The sequence below is a fragment of the Colossoma macropomum genome, unplaced genomic scaffold (assembly GCF_904425465.1).
Source record: "Colossoma macropomum unplaced genomic scaffold, Colossoma_macropomum, whole genome shotgun sequence".
Taxonomy (NCBI): domain Eukaryota; kingdom Metazoa; phylum Chordata; class Actinopteri; order Characiformes; family Serrasalmidae; genus Colossoma; species Colossoma macropomum.
This window is the reverse complement of record NW_023494785.1, coordinates 43,731,586-43,744,711: the sequence shown is the minus strand read 5'-3', so window position 1 is coordinate 43,744,711 and position 13,126 is coordinate 43,731,586.

The following is a 13,126-nucleotide window of genomic DNA, read 5'->3' as shown; positions in this document are numbered from 1 at the left end:
ATATACTTATATCCCACATTTTAGTTTATGAAAGTACACTTTTAAGTATACTTTTAGGTAAACTACCAGTTTAATAGTTTATATATTACAATTTTACATGTAGGTTTTCTTCAAATGAAATAAGTAATATATATGAAACATGTAATGCTTATAGTTCAATACTTATATATTATTTTTGCACTTTAAAGTATATTAATAGGTTTCTATTATATCTCTGAAATCAGTCCCTGGCTGCCCACAAACAGGTTATACTTCTGTACAATTTTACTAAAATATCTGTTCTACAAACGTACCATTTACTCTAAGCTATTCCTCTCCAAATTATAAGCCAAGTATATTTAAACTTCACGTATAAGGCAAGAATACTTACTTATACTTTCCTTATGTATATCTCGATCAAAAGATTAATTACAAGTGTAGACCAAATATACTTCAATTTTTCTGTACACTTGTCAGTATAAGACAAGTATACTTAAGTATAATTTTGTTTAGTATATCTCTGATAAGTACATAAAAAGTAAACTCAACCCTTAAGTGCTGTTGATGTGTTTGTTACTCAGTGAAGACACTGAAAATGGGTTATTTTATATGTTCTTCACAGAAAATGAGCAAAGACCAAGAATCTGAGGCTGAAATAATAATAAATCGCATAATTTTTTCTTTTGGTAAACATTGAAAATGGGTCCCACAGACCCAACACTACATCAGGGTTAAAGCATAGTCACTCATTTTTAGTTTAAAAGAAGTATACTTATAGCACACTACTACTTTCTCTGATATTATTAATGCTACTGCTACTAACGCTACACTACTGCTACTTATTCTTTTATTACTATTACAAATACTGCTGCTTGTGCCACTGCTGCTGCTGCAGCTGACTTCCACTTAGCCAGCAAACCTGTGCCAAAATAGCAGGCTATATTTAGTTGTTGTTTGTGAGAGCGAGATAGAGAGGGGGAGAGAAATGTCCTAACTGGAGGCACCTTTTTCCATTCTTGCAGAAGCTCTTCATGATGGCAGTCCTGGTTTTAATCCTCCTGACCTTTGGCCTCTCCCTCGCGAGCGCTCAGGATGGTAACCCCAAGCCCTGCATGCGGGCAAAGCACAACAACGCCCACAACGTCTTCCTCAAGCGCCATCTGCCCGAGGGGGTGCCGGTAAACACAATGGACCAGAACACCTGGGGGGCGCTGCTGAGGCAGATCAAAACGTGCGGGAGGCCGACACAGTCGTTCTTTCACGTCAGCCAGAGGGAGCGGGTGGAACGCGTATGCACGAAATCCGGAGGGAAGGCGCTGTCCGGAAACCTGTGCATCAGCAAAGAGCCGTTCAACTTCATCACCGTGCGTCTCAACATGGACGAAGGTTTGTGCGGCATCAAGAGCATCCGAAACGAGACCAAGCACATCATCCTCGGCTGTGACGAAATCGGAGACGCCTGCCAGCCGGTTCATTTCGAAGGGAACCCAACCAGCAAAGTGCCCGATAACAACCAGCCGGACTGCGGGGATACTTCAGAGAGGGGATCGGGGTCCAGGGCGTTCGTTCATGATGCTGTTTTATTCATCACTTTCATAGTATTAGCTGCCCTTTGGTGATGTATTATAAATTCGTCTATTCAGGCTGTTACGTCTTGTGTTTACGGCTCAGATCTGATTTTTCTGCCAAGACATTTTACAATTGCAAGTGAACCATGTGTCATTAACATACCTGCATGAAAATGCATGATTTTATGTTGTTTTCACGTTACCGTTCATCAGTGTTCTCTCACTACATTACCCAGCATGCATTACGCATAGTAGTGTGACGATTTGTATTCTTGATGTATTGCGACTGCATCAATTGTAGAAAAATGCTGAAAATCAATTTTTAAATGCTACATATATCATATAATTTGCAATTTATTATCAAAACAAACTTGTTTGACCTGTTTCTGCAGTGCCCCCTAGTGGCGGAATAGAAATCAAATCAGATGTTTTAAAATACTATAATCAATTAAAATATCTTCACCCCGACTTTGTGTGTGAAATGATGAGCTGCTAGCGAGCAATGAGGAGTGAAAGGGGAAGAGTGAGAACCCCCTGCTGTGAAAAACAATTCCCTCCACTGCATTTTATTGCTACTGTCAAAACGGCTTAAACAAATATGTGGACGCAAATGACAGAGAAAGGTCCACTGGTAAGGATTAAACAAAAAAGTGATAGCATACAATATATGATAATACCTACCCTGTTTATATTTCAGAATATACTGACAACATACAGTACTGTGCAAAAGTCAGACACCACCATTTATTCATTTAATTTCCAGTCAAAACTGGCATTAAGTACGAGTTATTTTTCAGAAGATGTTTCTGAGGAGATTAGATTGCATAAAGAAGGAGAATGTCAAAGGAAAATAGGTGTAGTTTCCAAAACTGGAGTTAAAAAACTGATTAAAAGCTACAGAGAAAATGTGGCTCCTAATAACCACCTGGAAGACCTGGTCGACATCAACACCACCCCCATCAGACAAACAGCACTTAAAGCTCTCATCTCTGAGAGAGAAGAGAAAATCAAGCTGCTGCAGATCTGAAAACATCCACAGGTGTTTCTGTCCATCCTTCCACTGTGAGAAGACGACTCAGCGCTGTGGGTCTGAAAGGATGTGTAGCTGTCAAGAAGAACCTCACTGAGAAAAGGAGACGGACACATCAAACAAAGAAGCTGAACGATGGACTGACCACCCCAGAGTCCAGATCTCAACACCCCTGAATGTGTTTGATTACTTCAGAAAATGATCAACCAGCTTCTGAGACTGAAGGAGCGTCTGCAGATTCTTTGAGGAGCTGAAAGTGAGTCTCCTGAAAAGAATGGAAGCTGGAATAAAGGGAAAGAGTGACTCACTGACTCTCACAGCTGAGAGTAGATTCAGCTGTTGAGGCTTCTGAGTCATTTTCTGTTAAATGCGTTTTCCTGACACTGAAAATGAATAAGAACTTCATGGCTGTTTTGACTGGAGGTCAGAAGCCTTTTCTCCTAAGTCACTTCACACTCTGGCTGCTCACTGTGAGGATAATGTTAAGATTTGTGCAGCGCAGATGTTTCCTCATGTAGTTTCACTGCCTTGAAAAACAACTGATCACTTCTTGGCCAACGGAGAGTTTCATTCTACGAGGAGAAGTTGAAGTTCCTTAGAAAGCACAACCACAACACTGTGTCAGAAATTAATACAGCCATTATTTATGCTCATTTCAGCATAATTTATGCATTATTTAACAATTTTTGAAGAGTTTGATGTGGAATATAAACACTGTTAAAGTTTCAAGATATATTATTTCCTCCTCAGCCCATACTAACATATATGCAAAAAAAAGCTTTAAATAAAAGGCAAGAAAATATGGGCCCTTTAAATCTTAATGGGCCTGTATGCTACTCTTTTCTTGTATTCTTGTATAGTATGTATTGAAACTGTTTAAGTTTTTAGACATACCTGTCAGTCCTCCTCAGTCCATATATGCAAAAGCTGTAAATAAAATGCAAGAAAATGTAGAATATGGGCTCTTTAAATTTGAAAGGGCCCATATGCTACTCTTTTCTTGTATTCTGTATTAACGGTTACCACTAGAGACCACTAGCTTCCTGTAAGACACATTTAGATTCCATTAGAAAACCATCAAATGCATCTGGAATCAGAACACCTGTTAAACCATTAGAGTCTTTACACTGTGATATCAACCCATCAGGAAAGCACAGAATACCATCAGAGACCACCGGACACCAGCAGGAACAAGATACTCTTTTAAGGGTTTGTATGATTTGTTATCGGCAGGAATGATTTACAAATAATCATAAATGAGCAGCTTTTTTTGTCAGAACAAATTAGTTTGCACAATAAATACCACTTATTCTATGTTTTTGTTTTTCATAATTTGAATACAGACTATTTAAAATAATTTATGAATACTATCACAAGTGAAATATTAAACTGATATTTTTACGCTTCATACATCACATTAATTCATTACATTCACCAACAATTTTGTACGTGAAAATGTTTTATGACTCTCAAAATGTGAACAAACACCCCAAAATTCACTACAGAGACCGAAAAGTTCCTGACAGAAAAACTCAGACCTACACAAAGAAATACGTTACAGAAAGATAAAACGTTTTATACACGCTTTATAAAAGCACATGATGTAAATATTCAGTAGTTTCATTAAAAACTTGAAAATAAATGATAAATAAACGGTTTATTTCTCTCACTGAAGAACTTCTCGCTTACACTTAGCTCGCACGCTAGTTAGCGTTAGCTGGCCGACGTGTTAGCTAGGATGAACAACAACAGCGACTCAAACAACAAACCAGCAAAACACCACTAAAGTCATAAAACAGAAGAATAAAGAATTTAAATGGTGCTACTGATCAGTGAATATGTCTCTCTGACCTATTTGTTTTTATTCCGCTCTTCTCTGCAGAGAAACGCAAATTTACGAAGCGGAAATTAGCTTCTGACTTTTCCGTTCCACCTTAAATCGAGCAGCAGCTACAGTTCGGCATTGATGAACTGCAGAGGATCTGCGGCACAAATGTGTCTCAAATGGCTCCATGCGCCCTATGTAGTGCACGCTAGACTATGGCATCTATACCGAAATAGTGAATTACATATCGAAAAAGAAGACGTGCAGCTTATGGCTGAATCCCAAATGACTCTCTATTATACGCACAGCGCCCTGTTTGGGTACAGAAGTTATTATTATACGAGCTACGTAGTGCACTAGATAGGGAGCAGGGAGCGATTTGAGACGGAACTAAAAAGAGAACTCATTTGATCGTCCCACTGAAACTCTAAGCGGTAAAAACGCCAATAAACACCAATAAACATCGCCGAATGGCTTAGAAATGTTCATTTTTCACGACTGAAACAATAAAAGCAATTTTTTTTTACTGAATGGGGTTTACACACACACACACACACACACACACACACACACACACAGTAAGAATATACTAGGCAGCTAGTATATATAGTAGAATCTGGTTTCCATAGTTGCCGAGCAGCATTGATGACGTCACAAAGAGGCGGGGCTTCCATATAAATAACTTAAGTTTCCAGCCTCGTGTTCATTCAGTAAGTTAAGCGTGTAGCGTTCGGACGTTCGGATATTTACCTAGAGCCCGAAGTGCTCTCACGTAGAACAGCGTGGAGCTTCACGCGTACACAATCAGATAAATCGTGAGTACAGTTGTAAACGTACTTATTCCCACAAAAAGCAGGAAAAATGGAAGATAATTCAAAAATTTAGAACAAAATCAGGACACTAAACCATGACAAAGAGAAAAAGAACCAGACTAGAGAAAAGGAACCAGAATAGAGTATTATAATAGAGAAAAAGAACCAGAATAGAACACTATAATAGAGAAAAAGAGCCAGAATAAAAATAAAGAACCAGAATAGAACATTATAATAGAGATAAAGAACTAGAATAGAGCATTATCATAGAGATAAAAACCAGAATAGAAATAAAGAACCAGAAAATGTCATTATGATAGAGATAAAGGACCAGAATAGAGCATTATAACAGAGGTAAAGAACCAGAATACACACACACGCATCATCCAAGAAGAACCAGAATAGAGCATTATAATAGAGGTAAAGAACCAAAATAGAGAAAAAGAACCAGAATAGAAATACAGATCCAACATAAAGCATTACAATAGAAATAAATAACTAGAATAGAGCATTATAATGGAAATAAAGAACGAGAAAAAGATAAAGAATTATTATAGAGATAGAAAAAGATGAAAAGTAACCAGAATAGAGTCTGTTGACTGTGGAGGTGTGTTTGTTAGTGTAATCAGTTGAAATGTGATTCTTCATAAAGAACTACTTGAACACTTAAATGCATTTGACTAAAAGGTTATTTTTATGTGTACAGTTCTAATTATGTTGCAGGTTATTATGCTGGTTATCATGCAGGTTATTACTATATGCCACATTATGCAATCAATTATCAATTACTATTATTATTGTTGTATTTATTATTGTTGTTATTGTTACTGGGCCTATTATGATTAGCAGGTTTGATCTCTATGATGCTCAACTTGTATGTGGTTCCTTAAATAATCACTGTGATCTGGTAGGATTGTATTTCTTTTCCCTGATTTCTTGTGTTTTGTGTTTTAAAATTTCAGGACAGTCTAACATGGCAGAAGAAGCGCTTCATAACGCAGCGGCAGGTTCTCTCTCAGAGCCTGATGACTCGGCTTTGTCTCTGGACGTCTCCCGATTCCTGGAGAGCCTGACTGATCGGTATGTACTGAATACTAAGTGGTGCAGCTTGGATTTATTTTAAATATATACTATCATGCACACAAATATACAAATATATATCCACAATATACAAAAGTATAAACAAATATACAAATATCAAATATACCTATAACATACCTATAACATTACTATTCATAAGAAGTATAATATCTACACTCCTTGGCAAAAATAATGGGCCAAGCCCAAAATGGCAAGACATTACAGACCATTATATTCTGGGCTTGGCCCATTGTTTTTGCCCAGGAGTGTATTTGGCAGTTATTATGGCTGATCTTCCATTATGGCTGTGTTGCTAGAAGGTTAGCTTTCAGATTATTAATAGTGTGGTAACAATGCTTAATCCTGATTGGTTAATCCTGATTCTGTAGCAGCTGGTAGCCAGTAAAATGCAATTAAAAGAGCTAACGGACACAACGCTTCTCTAAGAAAGGGGTGTTTCAGTATGCAGGACTCATAAATGATGAGTTTGTTAACTTTTATAATCATCGTTTTAGCACAACAGTTGCTGTTTCTGTTACATTAAAACTAAAATGGCTTTTCTGTTTTTTTATCTTTCAGGCAATTACAAGTGATGCAGGGTGGAATGCGTGAGAAGGTGAGTTTTTATTCAAAAACATTTGCTTTATATACTTATGTCACACTTCCGGGTTCTCCTCCCTTGTCTAATACTCTCCAGGACTCCAATTCCCATAATCCCAATCCTGATGATGTCACTCCGTCCACCAATCACAGACAGCTTCCTCGTTCTCAGTCACCTGAGTACTAATGCTTTACACCTGTGTTTTAGGCTTTATATAGTTCCTGGTTTGTTCTCCTCACTGCGAGGTATTGCCCTTTTTTGGACTACTGAGCGTTTCTTCGACTGTTTTTCTAATCTTGTGTATCAGACCCTTTGCCTGTTTCTGGATATTGCGTTTTTGTGTTTGCCCTTTTGCTCTGGTTGTTTGTGCATTTTTGTGTCCTCTGGTTTTCGACTTTGGCAAGGCTTTTTGGATTTCGATTTTTGGATTTGCCCTTATACTGTCTCTCATTAAACCATTTCCTTTTTAAGATCCGCGAGCGTCTTTCGGTGTTTGTGCAGCATTACAACTTATTTTAATATCATTAATGTGAACTTAAAGCAGATGAACCCTGTAAAATAATACTAGTGATGACTAAGTGCTGTCGTTATGATTTTTGTTTGCAGTTCACGAGGGAGAAAATCACTGGAATGATGAGGAACATTGTGAAGATTGTGACCACAATATCACGGAAAATCATCGTTCCAAAGCTTGGAGAAGTTTTTAATGTGGATCGTCAGTCGCTTTTCCCTGTAAGACCAGGGTCCTCATCCCATTCTTTGGAATTGGTTGCCAAAGATCTGGTGAATGCCATCCTGAAGACCATTGGTGGTTCTCTTGATGAAAAGGAGGATTCTCACATGCTGGAGCTTCTCAGCAATGTGACAGAACAGACTGAGCTCCTGGCATCTACGCATGGGTCAGTCAAGCTCCTTCCTTCATCACTGCCTGTTGAGCCGAGCACTGAGAAACCCAAAGAACTGACGGCCGAAGACAAGGAACAACTTCAGGAATGTGCTAAAGAGGTGATACTTGAAATCTACACCATCTACCAGTGTGAAGAACTCAAGAGAGAACGTGCGACGGATCCGTCTTACTCTTCCAAGATGTGCATCACGGTCGGGGATTTCGTTCAATGTCTTCTATCAGAGCTGGATGACATGACAGCGTCATCTCGGAGTTCATCAATCAGTGATGATATCAGCGCTGATACTGCCTCTGGGGAAAGTGAAAGCACGGCTGGTAAAGCACTCAAACGAACTGAGAACCTTGTTAGAGTTCCCAGCCTTATGAAATTATCAAGTATGGCTTCCAAGATGGAGACCCAAGTTAAAACTTCCATTTCCGGACAAACTACGAGAAATACGTCCCCATATGCCAAAATCTTTGTGGATGAGCTATTATCCCAGCTGGAGTCGTGTACAAAGCCTGAGGTGTCTGAGGATGACCAGGCAAAGTTTACACGAGGTTCCTCTGATACATCTCTTACAGCTGAGTTGCTTGTAGACCGTATCATGGCGTACATTCAAGAGGTCTCAGCTTCGCCTTTTGGAGACAGCATGCCTGCCGTTCCTCCGGATTTTCAGATACCTTCTGTCCTTCGAAGCTCCTCAGCTAAGAGCTTCCAGAAAATTCAGAGTGAGGGTACTCGAACCAAGGCAGCTCAGGAAGTGCGTGAAATCTTACGGAAATCTTCAAAGAGCTTCATTGGACGTTCTCTCCATTCAGTGAGTGCTCACACCAGCCTGGCAGATTCCAGTGTGGAACCAACTCTGTCTGAATGCTCAGCAAAGGCATCTGCTTTAGTTGATTCTGTCATTGATGGAATTCGTAAACGTTGGTATTGTAGTACGTCATCCAATGATTTGAAAGAGACACAGTCTGAACCTTTGGATGGGACGGAATCAGGTCCAGATGTCTCTGAGGAGAATCTACGGTCCACTGCATATACTGTTTACAACAACGTGATGAGCCAGCTGAGGGGCATTTCTGCAACGTATCAGCAGAAAGCAGCAATGGTCGATCTTTCAGAGAACAATGTGGGGTACACTGTTGACAAAATACAGTTAAAGCAGTTAGCAGTTAAAGACCAACTTGCTTTGTCAAAAGATCATCACAGTTCAGAGGAACCACAGCTGACTGTTTCACTTCCTGGGACCCCCACTTTTTCAGAGTCATCTAAGGGTAAAGGTAAGAATTCACATCCTCAGACACCAACAGTGAAAATTGTGGCTGAACAAGAGCGACCCAAGAGCAGAGAGAGGGTTTCGATGGCCACTTTAGTGGACATCATGATGACCTCCCTGTGTTTACAGGGCTCAGGTCATTTTATCTGTCTTGAGGAGTTATCTGCGGCAGCCAAAAGAGTGGATGACCTCTTTTCGACTGCAGCCACTCAGGAGTTCACTGAAATGGTGCAGCTCATAGTTAAGGACAGATTGACTTCCCTAAACATCTCGGATTCTGTTCTTGAGTCAAGACGACAACCGAACCACACTGATCTGCAGCAGGACTTTACTTTGGAATTTCTTGGTGAATTTGCAGACAAGTCAGTAAAGCGTCTGCTCATGTCCTGCATTGTCCCTGAACCAGGTTCTGCATTCGCTAAAGGTATTCCAAGTCTGGTGATGCCCTTCAGAGTGACTCCTGAGAGCTTTGAGATCTCAAGACCCCCATCTGAGGTGTTCGCTGACACGATAGATTTGTTCACCAAAGTAATTGTGAACAACGTAATGGACAATGTGTCGGCTCTGTCTGATCATGCTGTGGTTTCAAGTACTGAAGAAACACCTGAAATTGACCCACACAGCTCTGAACAGCTCAATACAGGTCCTCCAGTCATTTCTGTGGCTGCTCTCCATCATTGCATACGTGCAGTATTACAAAAGGTCCAGGAGACGTCATCCACTGGGGTCCATGGATGTTCTTTGTTAATTGCTGATGACCAGATCCAGAAAGTTACAGACGATGTAAAGGGAATTCTGGCCCTTTTCACTGCTGTCACAGTAGAAGATGGAGAACATGCTATCAAAGAGCTTCACCACTCCATCATCGACTCTGTGTATGCAGAGCTTCTTCTGAGAATTCGTTCCAAAAGTGAGCTTATTGAAGCTGTAAGAGCTCAGACTCAGCTGTTGACAGGATCTCTGGCGGTCTCCATCGTCAAGGCAATTAAGAACACAGATGCTAAAGACTTGTACCGTCCTCCATCGGTTCAGTCTGGTTCCTCTCCCTCTATCAAAGAGGAACCATTGGTCTGCAGCCTGATCGGTGACGATGCACTGTTAGCAAGCCAAGTCTTACGGAGAGGCTTACTTAAGTCAGACACAAAGGATCTCGCCAGCTTGGTAAATCTGTTGGTTCTTCGCGTTCTGGCTCAGTCAGCAGCATCTTCATCAGACCTGACAAAAGAAGTGAGCTCCAACAATCCGAAAGAACTGATTGAGGGAATTCTCCTGGAGTTCTCTGCAACATCTAGCACTTCAAAGCTAGATGAGGTTCTAAGTGGTATGTTCGGTAAGCTCCTTCAAAGGTTTGGTGAGGAAGGTTTCCTGCACAAGATCTTGAACCCCCGAGACCCTGTATTTAACGAGGCCCTGGTGACTTCTTTACGGAAACATCTGGATGCAGACGCTTCCACTGCAGTGCCTGAAAAAGAGGAGACGAAGGACGTAAAGAAGGACGTAAACTTGAAGAAGCGCAAGAGCTCATTCTTCCATCTCAAGATGCCAAAAATCAACATCTTCAAAAAGTAAGGAATTATTTTTAAGTAGTTTTCATGTTGTGCTATTTTATCCCAGTAATATTAATTGCATTGTATTAGTAACATAATATTACATGCATTATTAGTATTTACACTTAGAATTGTGGCGAGACTTAAACGATTATGAGGTTGATAATATGATTAATGTCTCTCTTCCCAGAAACCCAAAAAGGACAGTAATGTCGGATCTCGTACTTCAGATCAGGACTATTTGCAGAGTCGCTGCACTGCTGATAAGGGTAAGTATAAGTTGTTGATCAAGTTTATATATAGTTTAGATTTAATAATGTACAAAAGGTTGAGATGAATGACAGTATAGCTTTAAAATAGCCATTTGAATTGTTGGGTAATTTTTCTCTCTGCAGGTGGATCCAATGGTGCAACTTCAAACAAGGAGAAGCCTTGGAGACCTTCCATTATCACCAGGATGTTCTCCTGCTTTAGGAAATGAGCCGCCTCATCCTGCTTTAAGTTTATCTACTCCATCACCATCATCACCTCTCGATGCTCCCGTTAGGCTGAATCCTGCCAGAAAACAAAATCACTCATTACAGTTATCCTGACGGCACCCAGGTTTACTTCACTCTCTCACCAAGTGACTGTGGTCCTATAGACACTGTGTGTCGGTGCTCCGGAGTCGACCAGAGGAGGATGGGTTCCCCTTCTGAGTCTTGGTTCCTCTCAAGGTTTCTCCCTCTTGCTCTTAGGGAGTTTTTCCTTGCTACTGTTGCCCTCAGCTTGCTCATTTGGGGCTCGGACCCGGATTTTCTCTAAAGCAGCTTTATGACGCTCGTTAAATGTGCTATAGAAGTCAATCGTGAATTGAATTAAATGATCTGTAAACATTTCCTCCAGCTCAATAAAGACAGAAGTCACATTATTTGGCAATGAAGAGGAAAGACTGACGGTCAATACGCACTTCAGAGCTCCAAAGACTAAAGGCCAAGTCAGAAACCTGGGTGTACTGATGGATCCAAATTAAAGCTTTAATCCAGCCTGAAATGGCCCAAAACCGAATTTTGGCTGAGAACCTTCTGAAACCCCAAATGACACATACAAGTCATTTTGGCTGCACTAATCCAGCTCGCCTGCTGCTTGAAGCTGGAATCAGCTGCCAGAAGGTTTCAGATCTGCACCTAATTTGTCCATCTTTAAACTCAGACTCTTCTTTTTTATCTCATGTGTCTTTCACACTTTCTGTTTAGACTTTGCACTTATTTTAAATTCTTTTCTTTTTACGTCCCCCTTATTTTATTGTGCTGTTTTTATTTCACTTTTATTTATGTGAACCACACTGACCTTTTTAAATAAACCTGTCTATCTATCTATCTATCTATCTATCTGTCTGTCTATCTATATATGTATCTATCTTTATATATCTATCTCTATATATCTATCTATCTATCTATTTGTCTGTCTGTCTATATAGATAACTTAGTATATCTGTCTGTCTGTTTTTGTTTTAACAGCATTAATGAATCTGCACCAAAATCTGTAAAATATACAGTTATAAAATCACTGTAACTGTAATAATGGTAATGTTTAATACTGAAACCTTTAGCCAATGATGTATCAGATGTGGCCTATAGGCAGACACGCCCCCTCGCAGTCATATAAACAGAGACAAAAATGAGAAACAGATAAATGATTAAACATGTGGCAGAATCAAGAAAACAGGAAAGATGAGAAGATGAACAATAAAAATATCCAGTAAAACAAAAATAATAGCAATATGAAGAGACATTAGCAAATAATTAGAAACTTTTAATTTAAAGCTTTTTAATATACTTATATAATTATCATTCAGCATTTCAGTGTAACGTTAAACAGGAGGAGTTTATTATTTGGGATGAAGCTTCAATCTCAGGCTTCTTTTGCCTTTGTTTACTTTCATTGTTCACTGAAACAGGAACATGATTTTTAGTCTCTTCATCCAAATAAATAAGTAAACAGTGGACAGATTAATCGTTACTGCAGCTCTAGTGACAGAACTTCACATCCTCATATAGGTCTCTGTATGTTCTCTGTAACAGAGGTTCCAGTGCGAGTGTGTTCTCCCCACCTGACCGAGACAACGAGGCACTTTAATTAGTTAATGAGTTAAATCAGGTGTGCATGATGAGATAGAACACAACAATGTGCAGTGTTGGGTCTCCAGGGCTGAGACTGGGAACTGCTGCTCTACAATACGTTCCAGACTCAGCTGCTAGAACTCCTTATCTGTGGAACATCTGCTCAGATCACCTTCATCCTTTATCAGCTGCACTGGCTTCACTGGTACGACCCCTCCAGGGTGGGCCGCAACATAAAGAAGTCTCCCCAGCCTTCCAGCGCTGTCTGAGGACCCGGAGATCACAGCCACCTGTTTCCAATTAACCTCATTAGCTGTGAGATGTTCCACCAGGTGTTTTTTATCATTGCACAACTTTACCAGTCTTTTGTTGCCCTTGTTCCACTTTTTTGAAACGTGTTGCTGGCATCAAATTCA